A 19,598-nucleotide genomic window follows, 5' to 3' on the forward strand; every position below is an offset into this window, starting at 1 on the left:
CATACATCGACACTCGAGATTCGGTTGCATACATTTTCAGAAAGCAATCACAGTAATATTTTTTTTATAATGAAAACATGGATTGCTTCCTAAATTAATCTAAAATACTCCTCTGCCCCTAACTAGCACTTACAGTGCATCCCACATCTCAATATTTAAAATGTGTCAAGTATTCTCTCTTTTCTTTTACCACTTGAAAGAAATCAAGATCTCAGATGTTGAGCTCAGCAAAACACCAGAAAAAACTAAAAAAATCTATGCTATCCGCAAGCTGAGGACATTCACAAATTATGCTTTCATGCCTTGACCACATGCTCCCCAGGCTCAAAGCTACTATTCACTCCCCTTGTACAATTTAGGACTGTTTCCAGAAACAATTGGAGATTTGAAGCTCGGTCTCCATATGGCTGGATTTTCAGAAATGAAAAGCGATCCATCGTGGGAGATATAACTAACCTTTTGGGTACAGGGGCACCCTGCTCACTCTGAATATAATTTAAAAAAAGCTACTGGATGTATTTATGCCAAACAAACAAAGCATTTCCTTCAAGCTCCTTGTGCCCAACTTTCTTCTTAATTGGTAAAAGTCCTTCCAGCTGTTTGAGTTGTGTGTTTGAGCAAAAATTTGTTATGTATCTTCCATGTATGCCCACACTCAAATATCAGTCGAGCAGAGCATTCCTCCTACCACATCATACTATACACAAGATGCAGTTGATCCTTAGGTCCAATGGACAAATGTCCTTTGTATATACTGCGATGCACTCATTTGCCAGGAAGAGCACTACCAGAGTGCTTGCAAGGTGGCAGAAAAGACACATAAGAAGGATTGCCATCAAAGTCTCACTGTTATCCCACCTTCCTTCATCCCTTATCTTTTGTTTTTGGTTTTTGGTGAGTGCCCACCTGTAAAATATTTACAAAAAACACGTAAAAAAAAAGAAAAATGAGCTTCTTTTTAGAATAACCTTTTGTAGTCACTCTCAGTGATGTCTGGGGAAATGCATAGGTGATCAAAAAACAGAGAGGGCAAGAACAATGTTTCTACACTCATTAATGGAGGCACTTAAAAGAGCCCTTTGGATTGTGTTACTACTTCCCTCACAAAAATGGATGCACTCCAATCTGAATACACAAAAGAGCTAATGTCCATGATTTATAGATAAACAACATTGTTATTAAAACATATTCACTGTATTGTGTCAAATGTTAGCATTTTCAAAAGATGCCACAACAAAATCTTGCCTTCGTGCCATCTGGAAAAAGATGAATATAGTTCATGGTAAAAAAAGTCATCAACGCTTCAAATGTATCTTTCATGGCAAACTGCAAAGGTATTCCAGTAACATACCCTAAACTATTATTAACCCAATGAACAATAATCATCTATGGGTGCGTTTAATTCACCATGTAGTAACACATTGTTAACACTTGATTCTACATCATATCACAAAATCCAAACCACAGCAACACCAAATGTTCAAAACCAAGGTCATGTGAAATACCAAGTTGCATTGATTACATCTCCAACCAGTAAACTCATGAGTCTCTAATGATTCAATCACTGTTCTTTTTTACTCCATGCTTTCAGTAGTGCAGAAAAGAAAGAAAACACTACCTGTCCTGTCCTTTCTTGTGATGTTCAACACCCCCTCCCAAAATAAAATGCCCTATTGGCTGAGCCTCCTGTTGTCCGTGGAATTCTGTGGGTGTCTGTGAGTGTGGCAGTCCTCTTTCGCTACAGGATGTGAAAAACGATTTGCAGAGTGTCTGGATGGCACATGTGATAGGTCCATGAACAAGCCAATGTATTGATGGATATAGGGCTGGGAGCACACATCATCCCCTTTTCTCTTTGTACCAATATCTCTGCAGAACACTCTGATTGACTGAATTCAAGCAATCAAAGAGCCATCCATCAATCACATGCATAGATCCTATATCTCACATTTTCACATCAGCTGAACAGTTCAGATGCAACATTCAACTCTGTAAGTGTATTTGTGCTGTGAATTAGGGCCTGCCCTATCAAAAACCTCTTTTCAAATTTCTACAGATTTAATCCTCTATATTCTAAATTCTTTGACATTTAGGAAGACATTCTACAGACATGTTTTAATAAACCATTTTCAAAAGTGATCAAATAAACAACATTATAGGAAACACATACAAAATGTACACTATAGTAGCACTGTACAGTTTTACATTATGAAAAATGAATCCCAGACAAATTGATAAACTATAATTTCAACACAAAGGTGTCTATAAATTACAAGTCAAAGTCAATTAGACAATTACTACTATCCGCTAGAGCATTTTAAACATCTTCTGCTACAATTATGTATTTAATCGTACACTAGTAGACCACAGTTCTGAGCGTGTACATGTGCTATTAAATATGGTACTGCACTGTTCTGTAATTTTCAAATACCTCAATGATCAATGTACAGTGCAACCAATAAACCCGTCTATCCACATATGCATGCCACTTTCAGAAACCTATGAAAACACGTTTGTCATATATGGATATGATTTGAAATGCAAACTACCATTTGAATATTTGCAAGTGATGGCACAGAAAAATCCAAACACACAAAGAAATCACATTCAAGTAAATCAAATGGTAACTGCACACAGGGGACCAAATACACTTGTATGTATGTGCTATTGGTCCTCTGCATGCATTTTCCAACACTCGTGAAGTAAAGCGTAACAGTAGAGTAATAAGGTTAAATCGCCTTTCCTGTTTACATTTACTCTCCACTTTGAGGGGGAATGTGTTTTATAATGTATTCAAATGAAATTCGCCTGCTATAGAGCAGATCCAAAAGCAAGGTGTATTCCATTAGAATGTTTGTTTTTTTACGCCATCGTGAACATTTCATGATGCATACAATCAAATGCTCTCTTAGGTGGGAGTAAGAGAGCAAAGCAAAGATTCTAGCGCTGCTGTGCGTCCCACGTACACCGCAGGCCAGCTGTAAAATTAACTGGAGCGTAAAACAAAAGCGCAAAACTATTTTTTACAATTATGCCCTTGTTCATTCGAAAATGACCCCAAAGTCTCCTTGAAAACAGAAACAATATACTAACAATATGAACCCAAACTTATACCTCAGCAGTGAAAGGAACATTGATACAGTTATACTTATAAAATCCTGCTGCATTTATTCTCATCATGACCAAAAACTAAATATAATTGCTGTACATGGCAAACTACATCTAATCTTTACATTAATCATCTGCATTTTCATACATTTCATTGTCATGCAAATGTCCTGCATTTCACAAAAATAAGTAAAACCTGTGTAATGTCTTCATAGCACATCTCCAGTTTCCCCTATAAAGCCATCACTGACCAAATAACTCCTCTACTTCACCGACTCCTCATTCCCCACACAAATTATCTCAGTTTGCAATTCCCTCACTAACCACACAGTTTCTATGCTACTTACATTCATCCACTCAATTTACAGACTACATTGTATGTGTAATTTCTCCTTCATATCATGCATAACCAATCTATAATACTATTTAACAAACCCACTTTACACAAAAGAAACACAGCTAACTGAATATCCCACCTCAACAGCTAATTCTACGTTCAAATTCAAGCACTCCATCTTTTTTACCCACCCTCATGGCAACCCCATTTCTACTATGACCCAAATCCGCCACCCACCATTCCTCTATTCATCTCTCACAACCCAAAGCACAATCTTCCTCACTAGACCTGTGGGAGATAATGTTTCTCCAGAAACTACTATCCACAAAGGTTTCCATGAAATACATAACATGCCCTAAACACTTTCGATCTCCTTAAAAACAATCCTACAGCAAACCATGATTATAGCCTAAGATTATTTACAAACACTCAAATGGTGACTTCAAAATGAAATTTCCACGAAAGGTTTTTTTAACACCCTGTTCAGATCTTACATTAGATTCATTGCATATTATAGTAATAAGTACCTACCCCACACGTTTCACCAGTTAGAAATATCCCAGGACCCAATTTACAGGCAGAGCCAAGCACAGGAGTTAACGCAGGGTTCAAGAATCATTACTAGCCAATGAATCTTGCAGGCCAGCTCATTATTGCTGTTAGCACCAAGACTATCACCTCAGAACTCTCACAGCAATGTATGTAAATAAGGAAGAGATCGGATGCTCAGTCCAACCCATTATTTCCAACAAATACTCACCCACCATAAGCACCATTGAAGTGGAACTACACATTCCATGCAAACCCCTTATGCAATTTACATGGCAAACAGACAGCCTTGTAAGGAACAGTGTAGCGACACCATTGAAAACAAAAATTAACTATGAGGGGATGTTCAGAGGACAGGTCACATGTGGGAAGTAAAATGCAGACAAATAGACAATGGCAAGTTTTTACAAGCAGCTGTCAGATTGCTCAAAACATGACTTAACCATACATTTCAGTTTGCAATCCATAAAACCTGATTTTCTAACACACTCACCCCCATGTCTTTTTAAATTCCGCAGAAACCAAAAATGATGGACTACTTTTGCTAGAACAATAATGTTTCCTGCACTTCACAAAAATTAAGTATATGCTTTTAATATATATGGCTGTAAAATCCTTCTAACATATTTCCACGTTGTACTAAAGCAACAATAATTCAGACCACATTCTTCAAAAGCGTGTGAAAGCCCACACTCCAACCTATCAGTCCAAATAAACCAAGGGTCTTCGCATTGGACCACAGTACCATTACTAGCCCAGGAAACCCTTGAAATGAGTTACTATTAATATTACCATCCAAGTTTAAAATCAAGGGTGCTAATAATAATACTGCATTTATGTGCCACAGCTCATTTTTCCAAACAAAAAAGTCACCCAACATAACTGCCATGAAAATGTAAGACAAGGCCCCATGCAAAGCCCCTTTTCCATTTCCATGGTGATCCAGAGAGAATATGACAGGCAATGGCATGGCACCGCCAAACCAAGAGGTAGGTGGGACAGGTGAGCAGGACATGGGTAAAAAAAAGTAGCACTGTGGGGAGTGTACTGAGCAAGTTAATGAGTATGACTATTTGCATGTCCGGTTTAACGAAAATTGTAAATGGTCCTCCCAGGTTTCCGAGGCTGATATTACACTTAACAATTTCAGTGGAGCCATTGCTAAGTTTGCACACACCTATGGCAATGGCACAGTGAAGATTTCCCTGGAGGCCTATTCTGCCCAAGCCAGATAAGCAGTACTCTATGGGGCAGAGCTTTGGGGAGGAGGCAATTGTGACAAACTAATCATCAGTGAAAATACACTTGTGAAAAATCTGTTGGAACTCCCTAGAAGCACTCCTACTGTCCCTCTATTTCTAGAGGTGGATGTCCGGAGGATTGGGCCTTTATGTAAATCCAAAACTCTACTATATTGGATTAGGATTTGGCCCGCTCCTGGCCTAACCAAGTTCAGATTGGTTATGGAAGATCTTATCTCAGCAGGGTGGTTGAGCCTTATCCTGGATGAAACATCTAAAGAAAACGTTCATCTTGTTAGGACAATGTGTATATCGGAAGGGGTTGCTGATTAAATTAATGTATCCAATGGGAGCATGGGAACTGAGCAGGATTAGATTTCCTTGTATAGGGTTGACCAATCATGTTTTTAGAGGGATGACTTTATAGCTAAATATGGGGGAGTGTGTTCACTGTTGCAATAATATATATATATATATATATATATATATATATATATATATATATATATATATATATATATATATATATATATATATATAGTGAAATCCTTTAGTGGTTCGGCGAGAATCTGGTTAGTTCAGTCTCTAAATAGTTTTCTAGCCCTTCCCGGCCGTTTGTACAATGAACTTGCTTTACGGACAAACGTGCACTTGCTTCTTAAGAGTTGGGCTTATTTTGAGTAAGGAGATTGGCGGTCCACCGCCACAGCCCTACGAAGTAGAAACATTTTTGGCATTTGTAACCTTACGCAATCTGCTTCAAATGAGTCACCACCAGCTGGGAGATAGAGATTAATTGGGAGCTTGTTTCCATGACTTCTCGTTTCATGCCACTTGCAGTTACATTTTTATATTTCTCTTCTGTCCCTGTTCGGCTTTTCTTTCTACCACCCATGTTTAATGGCATCTAACCCTCCTCTTGCCCCACCACAGGGCTTATATTTCCCCCATTCATGCTCAAAGACACAGCAGCTTTGCAAACACAGGATGCAGCCCAGGATGATAGCTCAGGGCCCAAACATTCACCTTTGGAACAAGACAGTGCTGTGTAACAGGGATTTGATCGCTGACTCACCACTTAGAAGCAACATAGACATCCACAATAAATAAAAAAACAACCTCTGCTTAATTAATCTCCTAACCGTATTAAGATTAATTCATCTCTCCACCGTATTGCGCAGTCACCGAAAAAAGGGGCGGAATACATGGAATGGGGAACAACAAGCATAAATGTGGGCGTTACGTGGGAAGTACCACAGTAAAATACTCACAACACTGAAACGTGTACTAACAACACGTATTCATGGAATCAAACAGGGCCCTGTGTTGCGCGGGAAAAGACACGCTAATCCGAAAACACGTCAGCCAAGCGAAAGCTGGCGTAAGCATCACCGTCCACAAGTACAATGCATAAACAGACATGCAAAACACAAACACACGTATACAGCTACGATGAATGTGCCATTTATTGAAGCAGTGATCGTGGGACACCACAGGAGGAGGAGGATAGCCAGGGCAGGCATTTGTTTTACCCAGGAGCAGCCTTTTTGGGATGCCTGATGACCAGGTCTATGGCAGGTATAGGGTCCCACCTCATATCATCCTAGACCTGGTCAGGGAGTGCGAAGATGACCTCACATCACCCACCCTGTGCTCCCAAGCACTGAGCCCCTTGGAAAAGCTGCTCAATGTACTGCATTTCTTTGCCACTGGGTCATTTCAGTGGAAAACTGCCATAGTCGGGGGCATTTCACAGGCCACGCAGTCACGCTGCCTACACCAGGTGTTGGCAATCATGACTGCACGCCCCCCAGTCCGCAGGCACATATACATGCCCAGAAAACCCACAGAATGGCAGGCCGTGGTCCAGGACTTTTACACGGTGGCGCACTTCCCTAAAGTGCTTGGTGTCATTGATTGCACACATGTGGCTCTACATACACCTAGGGCCACTGAGCACATCTAACGCAATTGCAAGCACTGGCATTCCATCAACGTGCAAGTTGTATGTGATGCCAAGGGAATCAATTACCTCTGTATATGCTAACTATCCAGGGTCCACCCATGAAGGTTTTATATACAGAATGTCACCCCTACACCGGGCCATGAATTGGCCACCCTTTCCATGCCCTGAGCCAAAATTTCATATGAAGCCCCCTGTTGCTATGCAACTGAATACATGGATTGCTCCCACACATTATCGCCTGTTGGCACATGGCCACCATGTTGGCGGGCTCCAAGCCGGCTGGGCCCAAGTAAACCTGGCCCTTGATGTGCTAGCACAGTCTGTATTTATTTTATTTTTTATTTTTTACATTTGTAAAGCGCACTGCAGCCCTAAGGCATAGAGGCGCTGATAAGTGGTACATAAGAAGGCTTGATTAAGGGTTACAAAAAAGCCACCCCAGAGGAGTTCTTAGAATATACATACAGAGTTACAGATACATAGGTCCAGGGTAGCGAAACAAAGAACAGGCACATTATTTGAAGAGACTAGTCTTGATGGCCTTGCGAAAGGCAGTGTGAGAGTCGAGTCGTCTGATGTGCGGTGGAAGGGAGTTCCAGAGGGTGGATGCCATGGTGGGAAAGCTTGTGCCACCAGCACGCACTCTGCGGGTTTTTGGCACAGTTAGTAAATTGGAATAGGCCTCTCTGGAGGGCCTGGAAGCACAGGGTTTAGAAAATCTCTGGACGAGATATGTAGGGGCCTGATCGTGAAGACATTTGTGCGTGAGGGCAAGGGTTTTGAACAGGATTCTTTCCTTGACTGGGAGCCAATGGACCTGACGCCTGAGGTCAGAGATGTGGTCCCTGCGTGATAGTCCAGTGGCGGCCCTTAGGGCATTATTTTGGACTAGTTGGAGTTTAGCTAGGTTTTTTCCTGACGTCCCTATTAGAAGGGCGTTGCAATAGTCCACTCTTGAGCCAATGATTGCCCTGGCGATAGTCAGGCGATTCTGTTGGGAGAGGTACGGTCTGATTGCGTTGAGCAGTTTGGAGTAGTAGGCTGAGGAGGATGCAATGGCATTGACCTGCCTGTTCATGTTCAAGTTCGGGTCCAGGTAGACACCCAAGGTCTTGACTGTTTGGGAGACAGGGATAGGAATATTATCTATGGTGAAGGAGTTGTATTGCTTGTCCAGCTTGCCCAGGGTGGACGGGGAGCCAATCAGCAGAAGCTCGGTTTTCTCGCTGTTGAGGCATAACCAGTTTTCTGCCATCCAGGATTGGATCATGGTGTAAGTGGAGTTGAGCGTGTTCAGGTCAGACAGGTAGTCCCCGGAGAGGGGGATAAGCACCTGAGTGTCATCAGCATAGTTCGTGTATGAGATGCCCAGGGCGTCAAGGATCTTGAACAGCGGCCTCGTGAAGAGGTTGTAGAGGGTGGGGGCGATGCATGATCCCTGTGGGACGCCACATTGGATGATGCTAGGGTCAGCGCAGGAAGAGTCAGAGAAGACCTTCATTGCTCTGTCCTGCAGGAAGGAGGTTATCCAATTGCAGGCAGTCGGGGAGAAGTTGGCTGTGGTGGCAAGATGGTGGCATAGGGTCTTGTGATCCACCAGATCGAATGCAGCTGATAGGTCCAAAAGGAGGAGTAGAGCAGGTTTGCCTGCATCTCTGAGGTCGTCCATCTGGTTTTTGAGGTCAAGAAGTGCCGTTTCGGTGCCATGTCTTGGCCTGAAGCCTGACTGCCGAAGACCAAGAAGATGGTTATCTTCGAGGAATTTTTGAACTTGCAGGTAAGCTGCAGGACTGCATCCCTCCCTTGAACAGCTGTCCGAGGAACAGGAGCCAACACTGTGGAGCGTGGACTTGCACCCGTAATCAACACAGACCGATGTTCCAACACTGACTGGCTCTGTGAGGGGTCTTCCCCCACTACAGATGTTTTGGGATAGGCCAGCACTCACAGTTAAATCACTCACCTGTGACAGTTCCAGGGAATCCATGTCTGATTTACCACCAGAGCCATGGGCTTCCTCAAAGGCAGAGTGAGTCATGGCCAAGATGGACTGTTGTACCAGAGGATCTTTGTGGGGTACCACACCACGTCCTCTGCTGGTGCCTGGTTGTAGCCCACGCTCCTGCACCTCCTCCACCTGGTGCTCTTCATCCAGTGCCTCATCACCTACACATGGACAGGTGACGCAATCGCAAGCACTGGCATTCCATCAACGTGCAAGTTGTATGTGATGCCAAGGGAATCAATTACCTCTGTATATGCTAACTATCCAGGGTCCACCCATGATGGTTTTATATACAGAATGTCACCCCTACACCGGGCCCTGGAAGCTGGGAGGCATGGCAACACATGGCTCATTGGTGAGTACAAACGGCCCTGAAAATGCATGCCTGCCTCACACAGACTAAACCATACCACTGACAAACCATGTCACCTCCACAGGGGACAATGCCTACCCACTGAGCACCTACAGGATGCTGCCAATGCGGATCCCCACATGACCATAGGTAAGATACAATGCAGCACATATTACAACTAGGGGCATAGTGGAGTGTACATTCAGAGTGCTAAAGCCACGCTTCCGCTCCTTTGACCACTCTGGTGGAGTGTTCCTATATGCACTACCAGTAGTGTGCAGGATCATTGTGGCAGCATGTGTCCTGCACAACTTTGCAACACAGCGGGGCGTACCGGTGGACATGGTGGTGCCCTTACATCTCCAACCACATGCGCGGCCACTGCGCATGGGAGGGGAAAGGGCACATGACTAGGCTGCCCGTACCCAGCTTGTGGCACAATTCTTCACCTAAAATCCAACCCCTGCAGAGTGTACACAGCTATGGCACATTACAGGTGACAATCGATGATGACAGAGGTACAATCATACGTCCCAACCTTACAACCCTGCGAATCTGTCTTTGGAAGTGCTACATTGTGTGCATCCCTTAGAACTTAAAATAACTCTATTTGGTGTGCACAAAAGGCACACATGGAAGAGGCAGTATGCCACCAACCCCATGACAAAATACACATCAAAATGCCGGTATGTCACCTAAACCCTCCCAAAATCCATGTCACCTGGTTGCCACAACATGCTTTGCTAAGCAACGTCAAAAGTGACACATTAATAGCCAACACACAACAGTTCTGTCAGTAGGGTCCAACGAAAAACGGAACAAGCACTAAATAACTCACTCTCACACATCAAAACAATCATGTACACAGGAACATAAATTGGCCAGTATAACATAACAGAAACACCAGACTCAACAGTGAATATGTGTGATAGTTATGAATCAAAACAACAGAAGTGCCTCAATATGCCCTAACAATCCTATTCCACCCTTCTATTGGTAGTATGTAAAGGCCAACCACAATGGAGGCCGGCAAGCTAAGGCATCAATATGTAACATGAAAACATGATGGATCCCAATGTCAAAACAAGAAGGGATGGGAACCATGCACTGGACAAACAATCATGAATCCCACTAGGAGTGTATACACAGGTTGGACTTGAGACTGCCCACAGATAGAACAGAACCTCAATGCCTCTGTGTGAGTTACTTTCACATGCTGCACTCCTTGCAAGCCCATGGAAAGGGGAAGCAGGAATCACATATGTGTCTGGAACCTAAGGCACAAACAAGGAGTGTACCAACACGAGACAAGCCTATATGGGCCCAGCTGGAACCTACAGTGGATGCCCTCAGATGCCACACAAAGCAACACACTGTCACATAAATGCACAATAGACAAAAAATGATTTGAAAAAAATGAAAGGTTGGGGGGGGGCCAGAAGGGTAGAGGGACAGGGTGCACCTAAACACCCCCAAGTGTTGATGTTGAGTAAAAAAATAAAAATAAAACCCCTCCATGGGTTTGTGGTCCGCACGGCTATCAGGTATCAGGAGAGCTGTCGATACTGTGGCAGCCCTCTGGTGTATCAATAGAAGGTGTCAGTGGTAATGGAGGTAGACCATGTTTAGCCATGGTCTGGTTCTCTATGGCAGCGCCATGCGGGACTGAGATGTTCGCACCTGCGACATGGTGGCACGAATATCTGCATGCAACACCTCATGGGGTGCACGCAGTTCCGCTTGCACCACATCACAGGATGCACGCAGCTCTGCTTGCAACATCTCACGATTGGCTCGCTGTTCCACAGATATGGTGTGTGTCAACTGTCACATCTGCTCTTCTGAGCGTCTACTGCGTGCTTCCTCGAGTGCAGTCAGTGTAAGTCACAGTGACCTTGCCACTTCCTTCAGGGCAGCCCTGTGGGCCCGACCCTCTGCAGCCATGGCTTTGCACAGAAACCACAGTTCTGCCCGTCGGCACCTGTTGCTGGCCTGCATCTGGAGCATGTGGGAGTGGCATGTGGACCGCACTGCCTGCTGCTGGAGCTCAATCTGTCTATCTGGGGGGGGAATGGAATTGGCCACCCTTTCCATGCCCTGAGCCAAAATTTCATATGAAGCCCCCTGTTGCTATGCAACTGAATACATGGATTGCTCCCACACATTATCGCCTGTTGGCGCATGGCCACCATGTTGGCGGGCTCCAAGCCGGCTGGGCCCAAGTAAACCTGGCCCTTGATGTGCTAGCACAGTCTGTGGCTGCAGGACTGCATCCCTCCCTTGAACAGCTGTCCGAGGAACAGGAGCCAACACTGTGGAGCGTGGACTTGTACCCGTAATCACCACAGACCGATGTTCCAACACTGACTGGCTCTGTGAGGGGTCTTCCCCCACTACAGATGTTTTGGGATAGGCCAGCACTCACAGTTAAATCACTCACCTGTGACAGTTCCAGGGAATCCATGTCCGATTTACCACCAGAGCCATGGGCTTCCTCAGAGGCAGAGTGAGTCATGGCCACAATGGACTGTAGTACCAGAGGATCTTTGTGGGGTACCACACCACGTCCTCTGCTGGTGCCTGGTTGTAGCCCACGCTCCTGCACCTCCTCCACCTGGTGTACACAGGCATTTAGGATTCCCATGCCATTGGGCATGTACTGGGGAGAATGACCAATGGCTGGGTGTTGAGGTGCACCGGGAGTGTGCAGCGTGTGGTGGCATTTTGGTTGTTGATGTGCTGTGTGAATGTATGTTGGTCCAATGTGTTTTGGGGTGGGGGTGTCCCAAGAGACGGGGCCTGCCTGCAGGTTGCCGTCACTGGTGGTGGTGGGGGGACATGAGGCGGGGCCTTCCTGCAGGTTGCTGTAACTGGTGGTGGTGGGGGACATGAGACAGGGCCTGCCTACAGGTTGCCATCACTGTTGGTGGTGGGGGGACATGAGGCAGGCCTGCCTGCACGTTGCCGTCACTGGGACATGAGGCAGAGCCTGCCTGCAGGTTTCCGTCACTGGTGGTGGTGGGGGGACATGAAGCTCGGCCTGCCTGCAGGTTGACGTCACTGGGACATAAGGCAGGGTCTGCCTGCAGGTTGCCGTCACTGGTGGTGGTGGGGGGACATGAGGCAGGACTTGCCTGTGGGGTCACGCGTGATGGGGGCCCATGTTTGTGGGCTGCCTGCGGGGTATGGTTATAGGTGTTGGGGGCACCCATATGGTGTGGACTGCCTGCGGAGTATGGCCACGGGTGTTTGGGGGCCCATGTGGTGTGGGCTGTCTGTGGGTATGGTCACGGGTTTTGGGGGGCCCATGTGGTGTGGGCTGCCTGTGTGGTATGATCACAGGTGTTAGGGGGTCCCATGTGGTGTGGGATGCCTGCGTGGTGTGTTCGCGGTTGATGGCTGCACGCACGTGATTTGGCTGTTGCGACCGGCGTACGCGTTTATGACGGGGTGCCAATGGGGTACGTGCAGGTCTTTCCATCAATTTGGCTGGTGCGACCTGGGTACGCATTTACGCTGGGATGCGGATGGGGTACCCACAGCCCTTTCCACGTGATTTGGCTGGTGCAAACAGGGTACGTGTTTACGCTGGGGTGCGGATGGGGTACGCGCAGGCCTTTCCATGCAGTTTGGCTGCTGTGACCGGGGTGCGCGCAGATTTTTCACACGATTACGATAGGGGGGCTGTGTGCTGGCCCATGGATGGCGCAGGGCCTTGTACCGCTTTAGGCAGTTCACTGGCATTTTCCTGCACACAGCGGCGTGTTGGGGCCGTTATTTGTGCTGCTTGATGTTCATTGTGCCACCGCTACTGGAACCTTGGGAAATCCATGCATACATGTGCCGCGCAATTGCTGGTTTGCACCACAGCTGGTGTACGCATGGCGCATCCTCCTTCTTGGCACGCGGCGCTTGCGCTCGATTCTATGAATTGGGCCCTTGGTGTCTGTGCAATCATTAGGATATTGGCAAAACTGAAAAAAAGATAAGGGTATGTATTGGCGAACACAAAAGTTGCATTCGTAACAAAATTCATGGATTTCTACTCGGAACATCGGGTCACGAAAAAGCACACGGAAATCCTGGTACTCAAACGCAACATGATAGCAGGCGTAAACGTCAATGCGCATAGGAACAAATGCCAATAAAGCACATAATACACACCAAACGAACATCAACAGCCACAATGTATCCAGCCATACTCAGAGCTATTGTGTACGGACACTGCAGAAGGAGATGGATGCCCAGGGTCTGGATCTTCACAACACGCACTATGCTTTTTGGGATGCCGGATGATCAGGTCTCTGGCAGGTAAAGACCCCCACCCCATATAAAACTAGACCTTGTCTGGGAGTGGGAAGATGGCCAAAAGTCACCGACCAGCTGCTCTCAGGCCCTTACACCAACAGAAAAAGAGCTGACTGCACTCCATTTCCTTGCCACTGGGTCATTCCAATGGACCACTGCAGTAGTAGGTGGGATATCGCAGGCCACCCAATCACATTGTTTACAGCAGGTGCTGTCCTGCATAACAGCACATGCATGTATGCACAGACACATATATTTTCCCCGAACATCAGCCGAAAGGCAGACAGTCATGTAAGATTTCTATGCAGTGGCATGCTTCTCCCATGTACTATATGCCATAGACTACACACAAGTTGCATTATGGCCACTCCGATTGACAGAGCACATCTACAGGAACAGAAAGCACTTGACTCCACCAATGGCAGCTAGTATGTGATGCCAAGCGAAACATCATGGAAGTCTATGCAAATCTCCCAAGCAGCACACATGACAGCTACATCTTCAACATGTCACCACTGCACCGGGCCCTGATATCTGGAAGATATGACAATGCATGGCTCATTGGTGTGTATGAACACTCATGCACACACTGAACAATATACCCTGCCAGTAAATGACAATAACAAACATGACACCATTTACAGGCAACAGTGTCTACCCGCTGACTCCCTTCATGATGATAACCATCATCAACCACACAACACCAGCTGAGGTGAGGTACAGTACTTGACATGTAGCCACTCGGGACATAGTGGAGCGTGCATTCAGAGTGCTCAAGTCACGGTTCCACTCCCTTGACCACTCTGGTGGGGTGTTGCTGTATGCACCATCAGTAGTCTTTAGAATCATTGTGGCTGCATGTGTCCTGCACAATGTTGCGTCACAGCACAGTGTGCCAGTGGACATCCAGGTGGGACACCGGCCACACCCACAGGCACCACCCTTTCCCACGGCTGGCCAAAGAGCACGTGGAGAGGCTGCATGCACACAGCTGGTGCAATCGTACTTCATAAGTGGATATGTGGAGTACATAAAGTGAAGCCACTTCCCAGGTGCCATTTAATGATGATATGTTGGCCTATCATCTGTGCCCACAACAACACCCTGAGAATGTGCCACTGGGAGTGCAGAAGTGTATGTGAGTCCATTAGACATAAAACAACATGCTTTACTTTTTACTTTATTATATTTATAATGCGCACCATTGAGCCAGAGGCTTAAGGGCTCAACAACACAAAAAAACATAAAACTAAGAAACAAACAAAATGGACACGTCCAGGGTGTTATCTTCCACTATCTAAACAGAAACGTTTTTAGCCTTTTCATAAACAAGGCTGGTGATTTCTCTTCCCTAATGTCAGGGGGAATAGCAAAAAATTGTCCTTTTTTTACCTCGGTCATCCTATGTGCTGGAACTCTAAGTTAGTTGGTGTTGTTTGATCTAAGATTGCATGCATTTGATTTTGTCTCCTTCACTTTACTCAAATATAGAGGCAAAGATCAGGTGAAACATTTCTGTGTTATAAGGAGCAGGTGAAAGTCAAGTCTGGCTTCTATAGGGAGCCAGTTCAGGCTCCATCTTGTCTCATGGACATGATCCCTTCTTTTGAGATCCATGATGGTTCTGACTGCATTATTCTGAATGACTTGAAGCCGACCTATGTCTGGAACCGTTTATGGTCCTAGCTAAAATCTCACTGTTTGGTGTACATATGAAAGGGTGTGCTTGGGTCAGCAGTTTAATGTAGTATGAAGCTGAGGACACCAAACTACCAACCTGTGCCTTCATATTGAGATCACAGTCAAAGTAGACCCCCAAGGTTTTGACTTTGTTTTGGTTTGTATATCGCAGCCATCAATTCCGAAATGGGTGTACTCATTTCAAATTTTACCGGTTTTAGCCACAGTGCCTACCATCATCAGTTCTGTTTTGCCGGTATTCAGGGCCAGGCCATTTTTACTCATCCAACTTTGGGTCAGTCCATAAATATGGCTGATGGTTTTCTCATCCTATGCATGATTACCAGAGAGAGGGATAACACACTGTGTATCATCTGCGTAGTTAGTAAAAATCAATTTTATTTTCCTCTAGGAGGACAAGGAATGTGACAGTAAAAATGTTATAAGAAGTGGGAGACAAACAAGCCCCCTGGGTTACCCACATTAGCCGAAGCGCTGCTGACTCTGCACCATCGGTTAGTGAGGAATGATTCTAACCAACGTGCCACTGATCCCAAGAACCCTGCCACTTCCTCAACCGAGAGATCAGTAGTGTGTGATCTACCAGCTCGAAGGCAGCAGAAAGGTCCAGCAGCATCAGGAGGGCTGTCTGCCCATTGTCCATTATACAGAGAGGTCTGAACTTCAGATCCAGAAGGGCGGTCTCCGTGCCATGGTTTTCCCTAAATCCTGAATGCCATATGTTCAGGATCTTATTGTTCTTAAGGTGCATCATGACTTGTGTGTAGGCTACATGATCAAGGATCTTCAGCAAAAAAAGAAGAGTTACACAGGATGCTGATCACCAAGTGGGAGCATGTTTTTAAGACCTTTGAGTGGTACACATCTCCCTTACAGGAAGTCGGCTTAAAATGTTCTTTTAATTATTCCAGTTCTGACTCATATACAGGTTTAAAGTAGAACTGTACATCTTGCCCCCACCGTTTCTGGGTAGAACTGACAGTTAGCTCTTCACTAGGTGCCATGGATTTTTTGGCTAGTTCAATGTTTTGTTGAATTTAATTTGCCAAATATGGCTTCCTGAATGGATATACATCATTCAACTTCCCTAGTGATGGTCTCTGTTGTACCGTGAGCCTGGTGTTCTAATTTCTTGAGAATTCGAAACAATTCCCTTGATTAGGATTGCGCTTTGCTAATTCTATCAAGAGAAGACCTTTTTCGCTAGTATGACAGATTTCTTTAATCTTTCCGCTGCATACCTATAACCCTCTTTATCTGTCTCATTAAGAGAGGCTTTCCATCTATATAAGCATTTAATCTTGGCACTCTTGAGAGTTTGTAAATCCGGCGTAAACCAAGAGTTGGACTGCCTTTGGGTGACGCTTTTATTTTCTAAACGTGCTAGGGCATTAGTGGCATCCAGAAGAGTACTCTGGTACTTGTCGACAATGACATCCACTGAGATTAGGTCCTTTGCCTCCTGGGCTAAGGGTAGAAGCCAAAGGTGTAAGGCATCCGGTGTGAGATTCTTGAAATTTCTTGAGGCCACTGTGACTTTAGGTGCTACCCTATGTGTATCCACCTTTTCACATGCAGCTGTAAAATGAATAAAGAAGTGGTCTGACCATGGCCTGGGAACAATTTCTTGGCTGGTCAAGGTCATGCTATGGAGGGATATCCAGTCCAGTATATTCCCTTTGTTATGGGTGTTTTTATTTCCAGATTGTTCAAACTCTAGGTCCGCTAGGGCATCCTCCAAAGACTTTGCACACATGTCATTTCTATTGCCACGCCAGTAATTAAAATCTCCTAAAACCAGGGCTTTGGTGTTAGTTTTTAGAAAAGAGAGCAGAGAATTACATAGTTGTTATAAACTCTGACATGGGTGAAGGAGGCCTGTACACAAGAACTATGTTAAAAGTTGATTCTGCATGTGTCCTTATTTTGATATGTAACATTTCGCACCCATCAAGGTTCGGTGTTTCAATTCTCCAAATGTCGAGGGTGACTTTGAAAATGAAAGTACATATATGTGGCGAGATCTAGAGCATGTTTTAATAATGACCTGGTATTAAGTAGCAACATTTTCAGGCCGGTAAGAGACCTTATGGTATTGTTGGAGTGCACTTAGCCAGAGGTGTCATAGGCTGATTGTTTACAACCTCACTTACCCCCTCCCTCTAGACATTATTCTGTGTTGTCAAGTTCATTGTGTGGCACACTTCTTTAATCAGATTGTCTTGTAGCTGGAAATTGACCTTATGAACCCCAAATCGATCTAGAGAGGGGTGAGTACTATGTCTCTCCTCAATAATAGGATTGACATGCACAGTTAATACTCCTCCCCTGCAGTTTCCTTACAACTGTGGGGATACACCCATTTATCAGAATCCTTCTTGAGATGGTGTTCAAGGAACGCAGCTGAATGGATGCAGGTTCGCTGTGAAATTTCAGCCCACTGTGTGGCCCTAGGGTCTGATTTGGCCTTTGCAGCCTCTATCAAAGATAATACATATGCTGCGCTCATTATAACTTACTGTATAACAGGTAAACCCTTTACGCCCTGGAGCGCAACATGCCACCACAGACCTGCTAGGCCCTCTCCTGCCCGTGCTCTCACACCAGATATGCAAATATAAACTCAGCAGGAACTACAATCCTGGAGGGACTTCTAATTCAGGCGGCAAGTCGAGCCTAAAGCGGCTCTCACTAAATCGTGCACACGGTTTGTCAGCATGGCAATGAGGAGGAGCAGGCTAATTAATAACAGTTCATTTGGCTAAAAATACGCATTTAACACATTTAAAAGAACACAATGACAAGCAGGGGCCCCAGGAAATCCATGTAAGTGGCAATATACCATTACCATTTTGTGAAGACTGTAGTGAAGTCAATCTTGAGGATCAACAACTGTACAAATGGCAAAAATTCACGAACAAGTACAAATATGATGCTACAGAAAAATGCATGAACTAGCAACAATCAAATCTTAGTACCTAGCCACTTCTGGGCACCAAAATCAAAATTTTACCAATTCCCAGAAACAAACCAAAATCTGATTAAAGACCTGTGGGACCATGTGCACTACAGGCACAAACATATTCATGTTGCTTTGAGTGTGAAAGCAGGGCTGCAAGATTAAACATGTGACATAAATAATGGATATAGGTATACATTGCACCCCATATCAAAACATCAGAATAAGAGACAATTTGTAATAGAGCTAAACGTATTTGACAGACCCCAAAGGCCACATTCACAGGACTGTCAAATAATGGTGCAATCATCCATGAAAACAGCCTGTGACTTACGCCCCTAATCTGCATGGCAGTGCACAACTAGGCGTATTAAATTGACACAACTGTGTCCATGTAGTACACCCAAAAGCACTCAGCACAAGGAACCAAGTCGCAGAGCTCTGTCACATGTACAACAACTGGACTGCATGTAGACTCTAGATTTGATGCTAGTGAATCTTATGTGAGGACATCCCTGGACCCACAATGTGTGTCACACAAAAATAAAATGGGTCAGTTTTCAAACCTTTCCCTGACAACCACTATGCTTACAATATACTGTCACATCAAAGCAGTTATGTTGAACCAGAAAAAAATGCACTGTAAGAGAAATGCACATCTTACCTCATCCCATGTGGGCCTGCATCATCCGGACCATGCAGTCCACCAAACTCCCCCTCAGCCGGTCTGGAAACCATCAAACGTTCATGCTATTTCCTGTGCATGCACAGAGCTGCTACTTCCTTCGGAATTCCTGCATCCATCACTCCATGCCAAAATCATCTGTAGAGAAAAACAATTCAATGTGAGTGCCGGCAACACATCCATGCACCCACACCAATACTAAAATGTGCCCCCTCGAGTGACATGCCACAAATAGATACAATAACTCACCAGCAACCCATCACCATGTGTCCTGGTGCACATGCAGCCAACTCCGTCCATCTCACACCAATGCAACATGAACAATCCACACAGTTACACCATAGCCACCCACAACCCTTATACTAGCCACCCCCTCCCCCTGAGTGA

General features: G+C 45.1%; 1 protein-coding gene across 1 annotated transcript in view; it reads right to left on the reverse strand.

Annotated features, from left to right (window-relative positions):
- The window catches only part of LOC138510125 (uncharacterized), a 398,370-nt gene extending 379,026 nt beyond the window's left edge, over positions 1 to 19,344 (reverse strand). The window contains exon 1 of the mRNA XM_069625592.1: positions 19,191 to 19,344. The gene's annotated coding sequence lies outside the window, so the exon portion shown is untranslated. The remainder of the gene's footprint in view (positions 1 to 19,190) is intronic.
- Between the last annotated feature and the right edge of the window lie 254 nt (positions 19,345 to 19,598).

This window comes from Ambystoma mexicanum, chromosome 6p, assembly GCF_040938575.1.
Source record: "Ambystoma mexicanum isolate Mex_15411 chromosome 6p, UKY_AmexF1_1, whole genome shotgun sequence".
NCBI lineage: Eukaryota > Metazoa > Chordata > Amphibia > Caudata > Ambystomatidae > Ambystoma > Ambystoma mexicanum.